We start from the raw sequence: 19,242 nt of genomic DNA, 5'->3' as shown, positions 1-19,242 counted from the left end.
ACAGGAAGGGAAGAAAACCTGTCAAAGAACCTGAAATCACATACATCTGAAAGCCCTGAGAACAGCCAAAGGCAGGATGGCACTGACTGAACGCAGGACCTTGTTAACATGCGCTTCCATGATGCACATCATGCAGAAGCCTTGTTGGTGACCTGAGGAGGGAGGGAGAGAAGGTCCTCTGGTTAACTAAATAGCCCTAGTGGTGGAATACTCCTCTTCTTCCACTCCCACTCCAGTGCAATATGCCACTCCTCCCAGTGTTTCAACAAGCACGGGACGTTTTAGTGCATAGAAAATGTTCTTCAGAGGAATGCTAAACTGAGGTTTTAACTTGCAGGAATAGAGACCCAGAGCTAGAAAGATGTGCCTTCCTGAAGAATAAGACAGCTGGACAGGACAGGTGGCTCCTGAGTGTACAAAGAACACAAGTTCTGGGGCTGACAAAGGGCTGCTTTTCTCCTAAATCAAATTTCAGGTTCTGGGAATCCTTGGGATTTGATTAACAGATTCACAGGGAGATGTCCCTAAGAGTACTCACAGGCCTGGCTGTGCTCCCGGGAGAGCAGATAGTTGGCCAGCGGCGGGGTGTATGTCAGGCATTGCAGGACAGCATTAAGGAAGCAGGTGTTGCCCACATTGAGGAGTCCTGCTCCAGCACTCTGTCTTTGCTGCCAGACCATGCAAATCTTCTCTGGGGGAAAGAGGATCCTTTGTGGCGGAGTCATTCCCTCGGCAATGACTGCAGGGAAATTCCATTTGAAAAGAGATGAAATGAGGCACAAAGGCATATTTAAACAGTGAGGTCTCTACAGGAGCACTCAGGACCATCTGCTTCAACTGCCAACCCAACAACATCAGGGGAAGCTTAAACAGTGCCATTTAAATTTACTGTTTTGGAAAAATCCATTCCCCTGTTTACGTTGCTGAGAGTCCAACAAACCCACAATCTGATTTCTGGGCCACAGGCTACCTTCCTTTCTCAGTAGAGTTCTAGACTGGATTATCAGTGAAGCCATCCCTTTTCCTGATTGTAACTTGTTGAAAACAAGTAAATACTGAGCACGGAAGGTAACCCAAAGGATGGCAGACCTCTCTACGAGCAATGGCAGCTTTCAAAGTCTTGTACCTAGTGTCAGAGGAGCGACAAAAGGTGTTTTCCTGGGTCTAATTGTAAACACGGGGGTCAGTTGGACTGCTCTCAGGAAACATCCCAGAGATCACTCTAGGTTGTGAGCACATCATTCTGGGATTTGACCCCCAGCCATGTCAGTTGTCTGTGGCAGTTCACAAAGTCCAAACCTGCTGGTGAAGCTATTACTCACAGGAGTCGTTCCCTGCTGTGGCCATTGCCTCTCTCAGGAAGAGAGTGCAATGCTTTAGATGACCAAGGATGTCTTTCTCTCCAGAAAGAGAACAGCACCAATCCCGTCACCTAGTTGCAAAGAAATTACTGTAGCTCACCGAAAGTATCAAAACTCTAAATAAACGCAGAACGGCATCCACCACCAAGTCTTTCAGTGGTGCTCGTAACTGCTGCTGAGCTGCAGCTCACGCCCTTATGATCAGGCGCGGGGCACCAACTCACAGCGGGTTCAAAGGCCCTTTTGAAATGCTCCAATGTACGTTACCTTCTCTGAAGAGGCCCTGCTGCTCTCCTGACACTGCCTCAGCAACAGAGCCCTCTGGCTTTCCCACCTCCCAGGAGTGACCGTCTTTCAGCCACTACTTTAACTGCTGCCTTTGCTGCTCTCCTTTTTCTGCCTCCCTCCCTCCCACAGCAATCAAGGTGGGCTGAGCCCATCCCCTCAGACTACAGTCACCTCCCTGCTTACCTATCCTAGGCTATGGAAAAAACCCAAGAATCAGCAAACTGGAATTCTAGCCTAGATCATACCTGGCCAGCCTATAAAAGTTGTAACAGCTCAGCCTACAGCTAGGAAGGTATAAATCAGCCTATACTTTTATCCCATATACCCTGCTCTATGATCTGTGCCAAAAGTCAAAGCATTACCTTTGAAAGAGGAGGAAAGTTGAGGAGAAATGGTCAGTAAACAATAAACCATCCAAAAAAGGCAGGCACACAAGTAGCAAAGGAAGGAGCTGAGTTATCCCGAAGGCCAACTCTGTCCAACTGATTTTCGTTGGCGCGCTCCTCAGGATACCGGATGGGTGCCACATCTCTGCCCCTTTGTGACATGGGGTCACATGGAACCACATGGAACCACATGGAACCACATGGTTCTTGGGCACAGGAACCCACATGGCACGTCCGCCAGGTGGAAGCCACTGGACCTCCCCCCGTGCTGGTGGCAAAGGGCTAGTCATCCTCTGACAGAGCTCCCACACCTTCCCTGAGCCACACGGCCTGAGGAGTAAAAGCCTGCTCAGGGCTGTAACTGAGCCAGGTCACAGCTTTTCTGGCCCCCAAGACGCTGAGGGTTTCACTGCCACTTCTATCAGTGAGACTCTTAGCAAAGCACCTGGACTCTTATGGGTTCATTTCCAATTAATTTCATCTGCCCCCAGGGTACAACCATGGGCTGACCCTGAACTGGGACTGCCAAAGGAACCCTTCAGAGGCTGTGCTGGGAGGGCCTTGGCTGGCTGCTGGCCCCCGCCCAGCTGCTGTCTTGTCCTCAAGCTCTGAAAACGTTCCTGGATGGCTTTTGAGCAGCTTCACATTTCCTCCTGCCGCTAGGGTTGCTTAGGTTTTGATCAGCCGCAGCTTTAGCCAGACTCCCACTCTGGATGGTGAGGGCACACGCGTGTTAGGCGGAGCTATCCCCTGCACGTCCGGCGCCGAAATAAACAAATACCGGCTTAATAGCACCTGTGGCTGTTGAGTTTTACTACTGTTGCCTTTTCCTGACATCAATGGATAGAGACAGTTTTGTCCCTGCTGCACTTGGCCTATGTTGTTTTGGGCTTGTTGGAAATCATAAAACTTTTCTAATTTTTTTAGTGTTCCTAATTAACTTTTTGATTAGTTGTTTTTAACACACATCATAGGCGGTGCGTTCAGCCTTAAATCAACTTTAGCCAGCATGGAGTAAAAATTGTCATAAGCTCCTTTGGGAGAACACAGCCTGGGAAAAGTACTAAAACTGTAAGTTTTGTTGAAGTTAACCCTGTTATGCTTCAGTGGAGAAAGCCTGTCAGAGAAAGATGTCCTGTTGAAGGAGGAGATCTGGAACACAAGATTTATGGACTACAAGGACCTTCTGCAGAAACCAGCAGCTAAAGAAGAAGACTAACAAAGGCTCAGCATTTGTGTCAGAAAATCCCTAGGGGAGGGAAAATATACAAAAAAGATTAAAGATATGAAGTTATTACAGTAGAAAGGGAGAAATTAATAACCAATACCACATAGAATACTAATGAATGAAAGGGAGTGAGTGATGTAATTTGGAAGCAATGAACATTAATTTCTTTGTTTGCCAAATCTGTATAAATAGGTGAAAAGCGATGTCTTGCTGTCAGTACGGAGGCAGGATTTTTGTCAGCCACATGCACACGCAGGGCTGCAAATAAAAGTAATCACTTGCTTTCTAACAGTAAAAAGTCAATTTGTTAGAGGGTCCTATTTATCCCGACAGTTTCAGAGGTGTTTAGCAACAGGCAGTCCTCTGGACACCTGGTGTAACCTCTGCTCAGCAGGCAGATAGTGTTTCTCATGCGCCAAGGATGCAGCTGGTTGTTATTTAACAACACTTGACCTGGCTGGTTTGGCCCCTGCCTGGAATGGGGCATCAAGTTTTACTCAGTTCTTCTCAGGACAGGTGGTTTCACTCCTGCCCAGCTCAGCACAGTTCATATGGCTCCTGCTCCACTCCAAGGTGTTTCTTCTTTTATACTTGGGGCATCCAGCTCGGGCATGACTTTGCTTGGATGGCTTTTTTCATCACGTCTTGCAGCAGCTGGTTTTATCCCTGTCATCCTTGGGGAGGCTCCTTGTATCCCTTACCCAGACAAAGTATCTGCATTTACTCCTGCATTACACCTCTCAGGTGACCTTTTTATGCCCCTGCCCTAACCTGATGTCTAGGTCCTGTATTACCGTCCTCCCAGCAGCACTTCAGGAGCTCTCTGATGAAGACAATCAACAATGGCACTCGTGAACAGTGCCTCTGCTCCTGCCTCCTGCTCATATGGGGGCATTTTAGGACAGAAACAGCTGTGCTCTGTGACCAAGCTGGTCCTACATGAGTCCCCTTTGCCCTCATCGTCAGTCCCTGAAGGTCCAGTGCGCCAGGAAGACCCCTTCTCCCCCTCCCTATCAGCCTTCACATTTCCAGGCCCCAGGCCGACTCCTTTGCTCCTCACAGGCCTTGCAGGTCACAGGCACCTGCCTGCCAGGCTGGGATGGCCTCACAGCAGCACAGGGCAGCACAGCAGCACACAGAGCCCCATCTTAATACCAAACAGACTCTTCTCCCCTGAAAGGGCCACTCCTGTTCTGTTAATGTGTTTCAAGTCTAGATTAAGATTGTTATATTGACATGACAAACCAAGGATTAGGATGTGCCCGGGCCTGCAGAGTGATCAGGTCCAGGTGATCAGGCATCATAAGCTGAGCTGTGCTGTACAGTTCGGTGCTAAAGGGCTTACAAAATCTTGCTATGCTGGTGCTGCTTATAGAAATCTTGTGCTACTCAAATCATGGTATTCTGGGCTATAGTGATCATACCATGAGGTTAAAAAAAATGAAGCTTTAATTGTAACTATGTGTCATGGTTTGAGATAGCCCCAAAAAATCCAATTCCCTAGCTCCATCCCCCTCCCTTATCTCAACCCAATGTGAGATGGGCTTTTCCAGACAAAACACACCAGACTCAAAGTGGGGGAAAGGGAATATATTACAATGACTGTACAAATAAATATAACATCACATTATACACACGATCACAACTATCTCTACCATGACATATAGTATTTACAATGGACCAGATCTCTTCTCCCCTCCAAATAAAAGTCCAGGAGGGAAAGAAGGACAGATCCCTTCCAGTCCTTAAGCAGCAGCATCTTCTGAGGCAGCAGTCTGTCTGTCTTCTCCACATGCAGCAGCTGACAGCTGGCTTTCTGCCAGCACTCACATGGGAGATATCCAAGCTCTCCCTCGACCCCCTTGACACAGGCAAAGGGGTCTTCCGTGGGCTTCGTAACCCCAGACAAGGTCGTATCACCACATCATATCACGAAGACACAGGGGGTCTTTGTGACGGTCTGGTATCCCAGGAGACTCAGCTCCTTGCTTGCAGGGCCTCTGTGCCCTGTCTCTCAGGCTGCCACCGTGGCAGCAGTGCGAGGGGGGGGGAGCCAAGGTCAACTCCCCCCGCATTCCATCTGGTCGTCCCGGTCCAGCTCCGGGGCTCTATGAGCTTCTCAGCTCCTCTCTCTCTCCGGTGCTGCATGTCTAAAACTCTTCTCCTAAATAGGAGTCCATGTACCTCTTTTCCAAGAGGGATCTCAAAGGAGTTTTGGGGGGCTGGTACAGTCTCTTACCCCAAACTCTGTCTCTCAGCTCCTGGCTCTCTTTCTCCTGGCTCTGTCTTCCAGGAGTCTTCTCTGTGGTGCTGCATGTTGCTTCTGCTGCTCCTTCAGTTCAGGTCCTTATCTCTTGGCTCTCTGCCACCGTTTCTCTGGTCAGTCCCGGCTGCTGCTCTGTGCCCATGGAGAAAAAAACATCTCCCAGCATAACTACAGGCACCTAGCCCAGCTTTATGCTGTTCCAGGTCCCTGCAGCCCCCCAGCCAGGGCTGGGAGGCCCCAGAGGGCCCAAGGGGCTTAGAGCCCCTTCCTCGTGGCTCACAACATGGCCACCTCTCCTACAACAACCCAAACTACAACTCCTCTCTTCCGGTCTGGTTGTGATATGTTTCCTTTTTTTCAGGAGCGCCCATTGGGCAGAACTTCAAAATTTCCAAGGGTTTCCACCCCTTGGGGTCTACCACTTCTCTTAGCCTCTGGGGGAAAACAAAGTCCAAACCACTACACTACCACAATTGTATGAAATTAAAGGGTTACCCAAAGATATACAACTAGAGATTCAACAGTGTAATAGTTATGAGGAGTATATCCAATTACTGAATTCGCTGTATTATTTTTCATGAAGAGGCTTTGGTATAGAGTATTGCTTTGCATGCAAAGAACCAGGTTGCTTGGCCTTGATTGCGTTTAGATGTAAGACTTGTGGAAGCAATTGGTGGCTTGGGCAAATTAATTTGTTTGGTATTTGGTGCAGAAAGTGTTCTTTTACATTATCATTACAGTCATACACACGTGAATTAGAGCAAACAACAGGTTTACCAATAGCTGAAGCATTACAATTATTTGAAGCTGAAGAACAAGGGATATTAGCTGGTTTGCGCTGGGACACTAATTATATTATAAAAAGACTGAGTATAATCAAAGGTACAAAAATAATAGCAAGCAGGTGTAAGAAGAACACACCTTTGACAACAATATACCCTGGTGGTCCCTTTGAAGGCGATCCACAACAATATCTAGATTATTGTATAGAGGCACATGGTCAAAGATGATGATTTCTTTATGGTTTTGGATTTTGAAAATAATTCTGATAACACAAGGACATCCCAGTATCCCTGTTGGGCCCAGAGAAAACATTTGGGTAACATTTGCCAACCAAACAGGTCAATTGGACTTCTGTCTAAGTTTAGCCTCAGCGTCAGATCCTTTTCAAACGTGTCTGATTGGCATTCCTTACCTTGATACAAGTGATTTTGCAGGATGGGTTAGCTCTAATCATGACAAAACCAAGGTGGAATTAGCCTGCAATGTAACAAAAGAATGCACAAACGGCACCAAAGGCATGACATCTCTTTTGTTAGTGGCTAATCTAAACAGGACCATGACAGATGGCCCCAGTGAGTTACAATTATTTGGAGCTGTGTATGGAAATGACTCTTGCTTTAGACTCAATATGAATAAGGAAAAGACCTTTCTACAATGGCAACAAACAATTGGGAATGTATCCACTACAAACATAACAGCACAGAACCCTCCATACGAGAATGTAACCTGGTGCCAAGGCTATGTCAAAAATGTGTCAGTCAGTGTGACAAAGCCAAAATATTTACCACCTGGTTATTTCTTAATTTGTGGTAATAGAGCATGGTCTGGCATTCCTAAATATCCCATTGGTGGACCATGTTACTTGGGAAAATTGACTATGTTTACACCCACTATGAGACAAATAACGCAGTTGAAAAGGAGAAATATTTGGAACAAACGAGACACTGAATTTGATAAGTATTGTAAATCAGTAGAAAACCAACCCATTAAATTTTGGTCACCTACGGCAAACTTCTTTGCATCCCTATTTGCCCCCCTTGGAGCAAAAAAGAGTCTGGTTCTTGTCCAAAGAACAGCTTGTTGGGCAAGGAATCAAATGAATAGAACCTCGAAAATTCTAGGGGAATTGGCTCATGACTTTGATGAAATAAGACGCTGTTTTACAGAACAAAGCAGCTATAGATTTTCTATTGCTGGCTCAGGGGCATGGATGTGAGGAATTTGAAGGCATGTGTTGTATGAATCTTTCTGATCACTCTCAGTCCATCTACCAAAAACTAAAGGAAATGCAAGGTCATTTGGATGAGTCTAAAATCCAAAAGGATCCTATTAGAGAATGGTTAGCAAAGTTAGGTTTAGGACCATGGCTTGCTGAAATCACTAAACAAGCTATTTCACTTTTGCTGATATTGTTAGCTGCTTTATGCGTCGTTCCTTGTATTTTTAAGTGTATACAGAACATGCTAACGAAGGCGTGTGTGTGTGACCAGGTGTGTGTGTGACCCCCCAGGTGTGTGTGTGACCCCCAGGTGTGTGTGTGTGACCCCCAGGTGTGTGTGTGACCCCCCAGGTGTGTGTGTGGGACCCCCCCCGTCTTGGCTGTTGGGAGCTTGTTAGCAGGCCCAAATTTCTTAGTGAACTCTTTTGGGCCTGGCCTCCTGTTTCACCAGGGACGCAGCCCAGGCCCGGGTGTTCCCATTCCCATTCCACGGGTTTGCATTCCTGTTCCAGGTGTTCCCATCCCATTGCTAGTTGTTCCCATTCCCATTCCAGGTGTTCCCATTCCCATTCCAGGTGTTCCAATTCCCTTTCCAGGTGTTCCATCCCATTTTAGGTGTCCCCATTCCCATTCCTATTGTCCCTCCTCCCATTGCTGATGTTCCCATCCCACTTCTGGTTTCCCCATTCCCAGTTCTTGGTGTTCCCATTCCAATTCCAGGGGTCTCCATTCCCATTCCTATTGTCCCCATTCCCATTCCAGGTGTTCCCATCCCACCTCTGTTTTCCCTATTCCCATTCCAGGTGTCTCCATTCCCATTCCAGGTGTTCCCATTTCAATTCCTGGTGTCCCCAGTCTACTCCCAATGTTCCCATTCCCATTCCAGGCCTTCCCATTCCCATTCCACGAGTTCCCATTCCCATTCCAGGTGTCCCCATTCCAATTCCAGGTGTTCCCATTCCCGTTCCTGGTGTCCCCAACCTACTCCCAGTGTTCCCATTCCCATTCCTGGTGTCCCCATTTCCATTCCAGGTGTTCCCATCCCCATTCCTGATGTCCCCATTCCCATTCCAGATGTCCCCATTCCCATTCCAGGTGTTCCTATTCCCATTCCAGAGTTTCCTATCCCATTCCTGGTGTCCCCATTTCCATTCCAGGTGTTCCCATCCCCATTCCAGGTGTTCCCATCCCCATTCCACGTGTCCCCATTCCAATTCCTGCTGCCCCCATTCCCATTCCTGGTGTCCTCAGTCTGCTACCAATGTCCCCATTCCCATTCCAGGCATTCTCATTCCCATTCCAGGTTTTCCCATTCCCATTCCACGTGTTCCAATTCCCTTTCCAGGTGTTCCATCCCATTCTAGGTGTCCCCATTCCCATTCCTGGTGTATCCATTCCAATTCCTGGTGTCCTCAATCTGCTCCCAATGTTCCCATTCCCATTCCAGGTGTTCCCATTCCCATTCCACAAATTCCCATTCCAGGTGTTCCCACCCCAGTTTCTGGTGTCTCCATTCCAATTCCAGGTGTCCCCATTCCCATTCCTGGTGTCCCTAACCTGCTCCCAGTGTCTCCATTCCCTCTCCCGGTGTCCCCATTCCCAATCCAGGTGCCCCCATTCCCAGTTCCTGATGTCTCTATTCCCATTCCTGTTCTTCCCAGTCTGCTCCCAATGTTCCCATTCCCGTTCCAGGTGTTCCCATTCCCATTCCCCCTGTCCCCATTCCCATTCCTGGTTCCCAGGGAGGAACTGCCAGATGCCGGAGGAGGAGCCAGAATTTATTGCCCAAAGCAGGAGATTTTCACACCAAAATTAACCCCCGGTGATGTCACCAGTGTCCCCGTGATATCACCAATGTCCCTGTGATGTCACCACTGTCCCTGTGATGTCACTGCTGTCATTTCCCCTGCTGGTTTACCTTAAAACCAGCACACCAGGTCTGTGCCCAACGGGGGTCCCTGTGGATCATCCAACGCGGGTCCTCCCATGGCTGATGGAGTTGGAGCAGCGGCCGAAGCTCTTCCCGCAGTCGGGGCACTCGGGGCTTCTCTTACCGGTGGGTCCGTTGGTGGGAGGTCAAGGAAGAGCTCTGCCTGAAGCTCTTCCCACACTCCCCACAGTGGAAGGACCTCTCCCTGATGTGGATGCGAAGGTGGGTGTAGAGGGTGGAGCTGTCCCACATTCCCTACACGTGTAGGGCTGTTCCCCAGTGGGGATGTGCTGGTGGTTGAGCAGCTTGGTGCTTGTGCTGAAGCTCTTCCCCCATTCCAAGCACTTGTAGGGCCATTCCCTGGTGTGGATGCAACGGTGTTTGCAAAGGCTGGAGATGTCCCTGAAGCTCTTCCCACACTCCGTACACGTGTAGGGCCTTTCCCACTGTGGATCATCTGGTGTCGGAGCAGGTGGGAGCTATGAGTGAAGCTCTTCCCACATTCCTCACACATGTAGGGCCTTTCCCCACTGTGGATCATCTGGTGTTGGAGCAGGTTGGAGCTCTGATTGAAGCTCTTTCCACACTCCCCACACGTGTAGGGCTGTTCCCCAGTGTGGATGCGACAGTGCTTGTGGAGGTTGGAGCGGTCACTGAAGCTCTCCCCACACTCCCCACACGTGTAGGGTCGTTCCCCAGTGTGGATGAGCTGGTGCGTCAGGAGGTTGGTTCTCGTCCTGAAGCTCTTCCCACATTCCAAGCAGCTGAAGGGCTTTTCCCTGCTGGGAGGCTGCTCAGGGACCACCAGCTCGCAGCTCCGCCTCAAGCTCCGGCCGCCTTCCCGGCACACGCTGGCTCTTTCCTCCTCACAGCCCCCTGGGATGGCTTTGGAGCCCCTCCTGCGGGGGCATCTCCGACCCTTTTCCTCCGCGCTGCCTTCCTGCGCCGGGGAGCCCTTCAAAACGGCCTCTCCCACCAGGCTCTGCCGCCGGGATTTGTCCTCCGCGCTCTCTGGCCTCACCTCGGGGCCTGGGGCAGGAAGCAACAAGGACACGCAGGAGACTTACCTCCGGCCCACAGGGAAGCCCAAGGACATCCCCCCAACTCCGGCCCCAGCAGGACGGCCACAAAAGACAAAAGACCCACCCAAAGGGGCACTGACTTCCTCCTCACCTGCCTGGGGGGCCCGCGGCATCTTCCTCTTCCTCCCAGCCTCCTCCTCCATCCGCCCAAGCTTTGGGAAGCAGAAATCCTGATGGAGGGGGGAAAAAGGGGTGAGCGCATTGACTTGGGGGTTTCTCCTGCCCAAGTCCATCCCTAGAACGCACAGGGCATCTTGTGCTCATAAAAACTCCCAGAACACAAAGATTCAGCCCAAAACCCCATCCCAGAATTCCCCCTCTCTGCTCTCTGGGGTTAGGGGGGTCCCCCCTGTCTGGCCTGATGGCACTTCTGCCTGCATTGGGGGTCCCCCTTCTCCAGGCTGCCGGGGGTCCCGCGGCTCTTGGGGGTTTCCACTCACCGGGGTCCCCTTGAGTGTTGCCAGGGCGGTCCCAGGGCTCACTTCTCCCCACTCTGCCTCCCGGGGCCGGCCGGCCCTCCTCTCTCAGCTCCCACCCTCGCAAACCTCTTGGCGCTCTCGGCTCCCACCCCGCCTCAAGGCCCCCCCTCCTCTCTACACTCCAAGGCCTTCCCCCTCTCCGGGACCCCCGCTTAAGGGGCCCGGCGCTCCCTCTCTGCCCCCCCCCCCCAGCATTTCGTGGGTCCCCCAGCTCCGGGATTGCCCCTCTCTGCTCTCCCCTCTCTGGGCCCCCCTACTTTGGCCCCCCTTGCCCAATAAGTCTGATCATACAGACAAGCAATTGGGTTTAAGCAACAAAACCCAAATGTAGAACCCACCACCCTGGACCATGAACAAAGTGCTGTTCCTTGGGCCCCCCCCCCGAGTCCAAAGTAAAGGGAGAGGGGAAAAATACCTGCTGGTGGGAGAGCTGTTGCAGTCTGGTCAAAAGTGGTGGTTGCAGTCCAGTTGAGGGGGGTGATCTCAGGCTGGTTGAGAGCAGTGAGCTGCAGTCCTCCTCTGGATCCCACGAGTGCTAAAAAGGTTCTGAAACTCCAGGTTTATATATTCTCCAGTTCAGGCAGGAATGCCCAGTCCTCCCCTCAGAGTGGGGAATTCCATAAAAGGATGCTCAGTTCGTTCCCTCAGAGCGGGGAATTCCATAAAAGGGTATGAGGATACTCAGAGAGGGGAATTCCATAAAAGGGTATGAGGATACTCAGAGAGAGGAATTCCATAAAAGGATATGAGGACAGGAACACCCCCGCCACCTCACAGGCCTCCCCCCCCCAACAACAGTTCCTGGGAAAATGGCATGGAGGGCCATAGAATACACAGTTTTGGGCTACACCCATCCAGTGATGAATCGGTCCCAGCTGTTCTAACTAGGACAGGATTCCAGAGTGGGATCAGGTGGAATTGTGGACTGGGATAAGGGCTGGATTCTGGAGTGGGATTGGGGTGGGATTGGGGTGAGATGGACAGAGTAGGATCAGGAGGGAATCCAGAGCAGTTCCTACTCTCCCTGGTCTCCACAGCCGGCTCCATCCCCTGGGATGAGAATAGGGACATGGTGACTCCTTTCCCCACTCTCATCCCAGCAGGAATCACAGCCTGAGTGATCCCGGAGCTGGATCTGCCCCTTCCCTCTCCCTGCGGAAAGGCAGGAGCTGCTGGCAGAGCTCATCCCGCTGCTCCCACCCACCCCGACCCCCCTGCGGCTCTTCCCGATGGATCAACTTCCTGCTTTTTCCCGTGTGGAACCCAGGACCACGATTATTCCGGAGGCTTTAATTTGGGTGTGAAAATCTCCTGCTTTGGGCAATAAATCCTGGCTCCCTCCTCCGGCATCCGGCAGTTCCTGTCTGGGAAGCAGGAATAGGAATGGGGACGGGGGGATTGGGATGGGGACATTGGGGACAGGGATGGGGACACTGGGAGCAGGTTGGGGACAGCAGGAATGGGAATGGGAACTCCAGGAATGGGAATGGGGACACTGGGAGCAGGTTGGAGTCACCAGGATTGGGAATGGGGACATGGGATACCAGGATAGGGATAGTGGGGACAGGAACGGGGACACTGGGAGCAGGTTGGCACAGCAGGAAGTGGGAATGGGGAGAGGGATGGGAACCCCAGGAATTGAAATGGGGAGAGGGATGGGAACCCCAGGAATGGGAATGGGGACAGGGATGGGAATGGGGACAGGGATGGGAACGTGTCTCTCCAGGAGTTGGTTCAATCCAAAGGTTGGTCCCTGGCTCGAGGCCACGGGAAGCCCCTTCTTTGGGAATGTCTGGGAACCAGGTGTCAGAGGTTTGAAAAGAGGTGTTGGAATTGTTTCCCAGTGTCCCCCCCATTCCCATCTGTGTCTCCCGGGATGGGGTGGGTTGGAGCGGAGCCGCAGGCGCTGGGCAGGGGCAGTGGGGGGAGGGCGGCTCTCGGGGACACCGTGGTGGCCGCGGGGAGGGCGGGGGGTCCTTTGTTCGGGGGCTTTTGGGGTTTGTCCGGGACCGGACAGAGCGGGAGCTGGTTTTGGCCACCTTGTTCTCTTTTCCTGAGATAAGTTTTTTCCCCCCGGGACACCTCGTGGAGAGCAACCGAGAGAGAGAGAGAGAGAGAGAGCCCAATCCATCTGGGAGCGAGGTGTTCTGCTTTGGGGACTGCCCCTGGGAAAAGGGACTCCTTCACTGCTGGCTGCGAGCACACGGGGCTGAGAGAGCTTTGAACTGCCGGGACAGTTTCTCCCCCCCACCTGGGGATTTGGGACTTTGTTTTGTTTCTTCTGAAAGCTTTTGGTTGCATCATTTGCTGTTTATTCAGATTTTGTTAATAAAAGGTTTCTTCTTTTCCACACTTCCACCTGAAGTCTCTTAATTTCTAGCCTCTGGAAACCAAAGAACCAAGGCCCCACCATGTGACAGTTCAACCCCACCCGTGTGCCATGGGCCCCTTTGTGATGTCACAGCCTGTCCTCTCCATTCTGGAATAGTCCCTGGAAACCAAAGAACCAACACCTCACACCCCCACAGTGCAGCCCCACCTGTCTGCCACGGGACTCTTTGGGATGTCACGGCCTTTCCCCCAGGAAAGAAAGCCTGGAACCTTCGGGTTTCATATGCAGTTGGGGGCCACCCTGGGCACTCCATGGGCAGCAAGAGCTTTCTGTCCTGGCACTTTTTGTCTGGCAGGAATCTTCAGCTGTGTTCAGTGTGGGCAGTCAGACTGGCAATTTCAGCGCAGGGCTCCTGCAAGTGAACGACAGCCCTTCCCTCCAGGAAAGAAACCCCTTACCCTCAGTCTCTTCTCCTGTTCCCTTAAACTCAACCTTCAGGGGAGCTTTCTGGGATCTCTTCTCTTGGGAATTGGGAAGATAGACCCGCTCCCATGTTTAACACCTCAGGCAAAACCACCCTTTGAACACCTTTCCCAACCCTCCCCAACCTTTCCCAAAGCCCAGATTTTACAGGTGTCCTGTAATTCTGGCCCAATCTCACCCAAGCCCACAAACCATGACAGAAACCTCTCAGCCTCACGCTGCGTCCTTCCCATTGCTGTGCCTTATGTGCAGGCAAAAGGCCTTAAAATCAAGGACCCAAAATTCATGGCCTGTTCTTTTTCCCAGAAAAGAAGGCGTGGTGAACTCTCCAGACCAGGGAATTGGAAGATCTCCCCAAAACTCCTTTGGTACACGCTGCAGGGCCAACGATTCCTCTGCTCTGCCCTGTCGGCGCTGCTTTGTCTCATCTGGGTCCCCAGAAACTGTCAGTGAAAGCCGGGGAATAAAATCTCTGAGCAGTTGGTTGGGTTCCAGAGGTGACCCTACTTCATTCAGCGCTGAAGGGACACAGGAATTGCTCTCTAACACCTGTACATCAGTTCTCAAAGCTTTTAACTATTTCTACATTTTAGCAGACAAAGGAATTCCTGTCCATTGGCTTACCAGTTCTCTGCAGGAATTCTTCTTCTCTCTTCTATTGGCTCTCGATTTCTCACTTTGCATGATGCTTAGTCCACAGTTTTTGTCCTTTTCTTGTCTTTTCCCTGGATAGAGAGAGCCTCAGTAACTGTCTGTGTTAGTTTTGTCTTTGGTTTCTCTAAGGGTCTTTGTGTTTTAGAAATTCTGCCTTCTTGGTGTCCAGGTCTCAAAAATAGATTTCTCTGCCAGGTCTCTGACCACTGAAATATGGCAGGCCTTTAACTTTTACTTTGTTTTTCTAACAAATGGCCATGGGCCAGAACTTGTCCATCATCCATTGTCTATTGCCCCCATTCAATCTCCTGCCAGCAGTTTCTCCCCACTGCTGGGTGGGCTCCTTTGTCAAGCACTAGAACTTGTTGGGTAACAGGCCCAGTCCTGTTGCCTATTTTTCGTGGGGATGTGCAGGAGGGCATTGAGTCTTCCAGGAGCAAATTGGCAGAGGACCCCAAGCTGGCTTGCAGTGTGGATGTTCTGGAGTGCAGGAAGGCTGTGCAGAGCGACCTGGCCAGGCTGGACCTCTGGACCGAGCCCGTGGGCATGAGGTTCAAGAGTGCCTTTGGTGCCTTTGGGGCCTCTGGCCACAAGAACCCCCTGCAGCTCCAGGCCGGGGGCAGAGGAGCTGCAAAGGGTCCCCGTGGGAGAGGCCCTGGGGGTGCTGGTGGACAGAGGCTGAACCTGAGCCAGCGGGTGCCCGGGTGGGCAAGAAGGCCAAGGGCAGGCTGGCCTGGATCAGAAAGAGTGTGGCAGCAGGAGCAGGGCAGTGATGCTTCTGCTGGACTGGGCACTGGTGAGGCCACCCCTGGAGTGCTGTGTCCAGCTCTGGGCCCCTCAATTCAGGGAGAACCTTGAGGGGCTGCAGTGGGTGGAGTGCAGGGCAATGGAGTTGGGCAAGGGTCTGCAGTGCATGTCCTGTGAGGAGCAGCTGAGGGAGCTGGGCTTCTCCAGCCTGGAGAAGAGGAGGCTCGGGGCTGACCTTCTCCCTGTCTACAACTTCCTGACAGGAGGCTGGAGCCAGGTGGGGGTCAGCCCCTTCTCCGAGGCAACAGGCGACAGGACAAGAGGACACGAGGACCTGCCTGTCAGGGGTTGTTTGTCAGGGACAGGAGCAGGACTTTTTGGAGAGAAACAGGGATTACGTATTGAAATGGACTGCCCAGGGAGGTGGTGGAGTCAGCGTCCCTGGAGGTGTTTAAGCAAAGACTGGCCATGGCACTGAGTGCCGTGGTCGGCTTGACGTGCTGGGGATGGGGCGTAGGCTGGACGCCGGTTGATCTCACAAGTCTCTGCCAACCTCATGGACTCTGGGTTTCTGTGCCACCCCAGCCTTTGGGGACAGCGTGCTGGTGGCTCGGAGGCTCCGTCCTTGCCTTGCCTTGCCCATCTCCTGGCTGCCAGGCAAGGGCCTTGTGACATCACAGCCTCTGTGGAACAGCGCGGTGGCTGAAAACTGTCAGTGCTGCGTCCCCGTGCCCAGAGCCTGGGCAGAAGTCGGCTGGCAGGGACGGGCAGAGACTGTGCAGAGGTGTCAGCTCGTCCCGCAGCAGCACCATGCCCAGCCAGGGCATCTCCTGGCTCCTCAGGCTCTCGGTGCTCCTGCTCTTGCCTGGCCCACTCGAGCCTTGCAGCCGTGCCACAGGTGCCATTGCTGAGAACCGGGGTTTGCCTTGGATGGCCCCTTGCCAGAAAAGGCAGGAGAGGCTGGAGAGAGGGGAAGGAGGGGGGTCAGGCCGCTGGGATGGTGCCGGCGGGCCGTGTGCCCAAAGCCAGCAAGGCCTTGGGCCCACACGGTGTCAGGGGAGGACTGAGAGCCCCCAGGGAGGAGGAAAGCTGGGCAGGCCCCAAGGCTCCTGGGCCTCTTCCTTGGCAGCCCTTTGGCCAAGGCCCCGAGGCAGAGGTGGGGCTCAGCCCCTGCCCAGCAATGGGGCACAGGCTGAGCCCCAGGGACACCAGACCCAGGCGGCCTGAGCTCTTCTTCCTGCAGCGTCTGCCTGGGGCAGCCCAGCCAGGCCTGAGTCTCTGCAGGAGAGGCCAAGCCCAGCCAGAGAGGGCTCAGCCCTCTGAGGCTGCACTCACTGCAAAGGGAACAAAACATTGGCCCAGAGGACATCCTGCCCCCAAATGGAGAACTGGAAAGGTCAAGAATAAAGAAGTCACCCCCCCCCATTATTCAAGAAATGTTCAGACCTCTTTCCTAAAAGCATCCAGGACTCGGGTCACCCAATTTTCTCTCTGACAAGGGTTTTTCCATGGTTCCCCTGAATTCCCAGGTTCAAGAGGGTCCCAGTACACTTTGGGATGTGTTGGATGCTGTGTTGGGGTGCAGATGTCCCCCCAAAGCTCCCTCAGAACAGGGTGACACAAGAGGGGGGCGCAAAGGGGTCCCCATTCCTGATCCATCCTGGAGCAACCACACTGAGGGCAACTGGGATCAGAGTGGGAGCAGCTGGGCCCGTGCTGGCCTCATGCTGGGACCATACTGGGAGTGACTACAATACTACTGGGAGTATGTGAGAGGCACTGCAACCATACTGGGATGACTGGGATCAAACTGGATTTGTACTGCAAGTGTCTGCAAGTTCCTGGGGCCATACTGGGACACATACTGGACACATACTGAGATCATCCTGGGAGCAACTGGGACCATGCAGGGGGCAAATGGCATCGTCCAGGTAGTGACTGAAAGTGCCTGGGGCCATACTGGACTCAGACTGGGAGTCCCTGAGAGGGAAAGGAACCATCCTGGGGGGGACTGGGAGCAACTGGGACCATGCAAGGGGCAACTGGTATCCTATTGGGAGTGACTGGAAGTGACTGGGCCAGCAGCTGCTGCTGGCGGGGCCCAGCAGGCCTTGGCTGGGGGGAGCCGGGCGGCCTCTGCGCGTCCCGCGCTGGGGAGGGGACAGGAGAGGCAGCACAGTCAGGGCAGGGCTGCCTTGAGTCAATCCTCTGCTGCTTTACAATCTACTCCAAATTCTTTGGATTTCTTTGGGGAACTTTGTTCAACTCAGCTCTGTGCTGCTCAGTGAGAGCACTTTCCTTGACCGGGCAGGAATTCTCACCCTCCCCATTGCTCTGAGCCTGAACCCTGGACAGCTCTGAGGTCCCAAAGGGCTCCCTGTGCCCCAGGGCAGACTCAGGAGAGCTGCTCTGCCCACAAGTGACCTGCTGCTCAGCACACAGGTACCCTGTGCTATTTGCACCTCTCTCTTGGTGGATGATCCCCTTCAAAGATGCCTGGAAAAAAGGTGGGTTTTTGTGAAGACTCCACTTGCAAAATCAATTCCTCCTAACTCTTCCCTCTTTCCCTGTGCAGCTGAGCAGAGGGCGATGCAGAGGAGTGCTCTGGCTCTGCTGCCTGGAGCTGCCCCTGCCAGCAGCTGCTTCCCTGTGCCCAGGGCTGGGCCCTGGCAGTGCCTCCAGAGCCCATCCCAGCCCTGGGTGCTCAGCTCTGCCCTGCAGAGCCCTCCCAGCCCAGGGCACTCTGGTGCCCAGGGGCACCTCTGGCTGGGCAGGCTCTGATGGCAACAGCAGAGCAACCCTGAGGAGGCTGGAAAAGCACCACTGCTGCTGCCTGTGAGGCCCAGGGGGCTGATTTCTGACACTCCCTGTGCCATTGTCCTCGAAGAAGAACAGCTTTGGATTTTCCATGCTTCCTCCTGAATGGAGACATGAATTGATCTTTCCCGTTGCCCGTCCCTGGGAACCCGAAGCAGAACACTGGAAGTACAGGATCCTTCCCTTTCAGGATGCCCCTGCCTTGCTGCATTTCTTGAAAATTGCTCTTAGAAATCTCCAGCAGTACCCTCAGCCCTGCTGGGCTGTGCAGAGGAGCTGCTCCTGGGCAGAGCTGTCTCTCTGCAGCGCTGCCCGCTTGCCAGGAGCTCCCTGTGTGCCAGGAGCCCGGCCCAGCTCAGCAGCACAGACACAGCCCCAGGCACTGAATGACCCTCGGGGGTTGGGGATGAGTCCCTGAACATGAGACAAAGAGCAAGTTCAAGAAAGCTCTGAAGAATTCCAAGTCAGATCCAAGTCCACAGTTTCTCCTGGCGTTAATGGGCCCCACTGAGGCCCAGCACTCAGAAATTGTCCCCTGCTTTCAGTCAGAGCCGAAAACTGGAGGCAGTGATGACAGGTGGGGACAAGCAAAGTCCCGGGGTCTGTGATGCTGAATAAATCTGGCTTTGTTTTGTTCTTGCAAAGGGCCAAGGCCTGACCCCCAGCCCTGGGAAGGGAGATCCTGTGCCTGCCTCATCCCTCAGGGCTCTTGCTGGGGCTCTGGGATGTGGGGATGTGCAATGGCAAGGGCAGGAGCATGGGGCAGCACCTCTGTCTCAGTTGAGTGAGACTGAAGTGTTTTGCTAAGGAGGATGAGTTATGAGGAAAACCAAACTCCTCCCTCTAAGCAACTGTAAATCAGAAATTAAGAGACTCCAATTGAGGCTGTATGGAAAAAGGAAAAATAGCAGCTCTTTATTAAAGGATATCTGTGTATTGGTTGAACAACAAAAAGGGGAAAAAGTGGAAAAGGGGAAGAAGGGGCTCTTCCCACGAAACTCCCGCTGTCTGTGGCTGTGGCCGGGAATTCCCCCTTTTGGCCGATGAACACACGCCACTGCCAACACGGGAGCGGAGGAGGGAAAGGGCAACCTCCTCCCCAAAAGGTTCCTCTGGAGGGGGGTCAAACCTGTCCCGTGAAGTCCGAGCAGGTCCGGGCTGGGGGCAGAACAGGGCGCAGGAAACGA

At 52.8% G+C, this 19,242-nt stretch overlaps 1 long non-coding RNA gene across 1 annotated transcript; it reads right to left on the bottom strand.

Annotated features, from left to right (window-relative positions):
- Positions 1 to 624: 624 nt before the first annotated feature.
- On the bottom strand, positions 625 to 2,577 carry LOC127463472 (uncharacterized). The gene is made up of 3 exons (XR_007900850.1): positions 2,012 to 2,577; positions 1,323 to 1,432; positions 625 to 739 (listed from the first exon to the last, which is right to left on the bottom strand). It is a non-coding gene; the product is annotated as an uncharacterized LOC127463472 (long non-coding RNA).
- Positions 2,578 to 19,242: the final 16,665 nt, after the last annotated feature.

This window comes from Manacus candei, unplaced genomic scaffold (genome assembly GCF_025592945.1).
Source record: "Manacus candei isolate 608988 ecotype Guabito, Panama unplaced genomic scaffold, ASM2559294v1 h1tg000162l, whole genome shotgun sequence".
In the NCBI taxonomy this organism is placed as follows: domain Eukaryota; kingdom Metazoa; phylum Chordata; class Aves; order Passeriformes; family Pipridae; genus Manacus; species Manacus candei.
Note: the sequence above shows the minus strand (reverse complement) of the source record. Positions and strands in the feature narration are given on the sequence as shown.